Here is a 297-nt window from a genome sequence, read left to right as displayed (position 1 = left end):
GACACGACTGGGCTTCTCTCCCCCTCAGGGCAGCACGGGCACTAACTGGAGGTGAATTAACCCCCTGAACCAGCGCCCTTGGGCCAGGATTCTGCTGAGCTGCAGCGGGGCTGGGCTCCGGAGACCCGCCAGAGCGGGAGGAGAAGCGGCCAATTCCTGCAGCCACGGAGGGGAACAGAAACACCGGTGAGCTGGGGAGGTGACGGCTGCCACACGCCGGGGACTGCGCTGGGGCCGCTCAGCCCCGGCTGCAGCACCGATGAGTCAGCGGGTTCCGGCACCATGGGAAGCGCGGGC

The sequence above is a fragment of the Buceros rhinoceros genome, unplaced genomic scaffold (genome assembly GCF_000710305.1).
Source record: "Buceros rhinoceros silvestris isolate BGI_N320 unplaced genomic scaffold, ASM71030v1 scaffold35982, whole genome shotgun sequence".
Classification (NCBI taxonomy): Eukaryota; Metazoa; Chordata; class Aves; order Bucerotiformes; family Bucerotidae; genus Buceros; species Buceros rhinoceros.
This window is presented reverse-complemented; position numbering follows the sequence as displayed.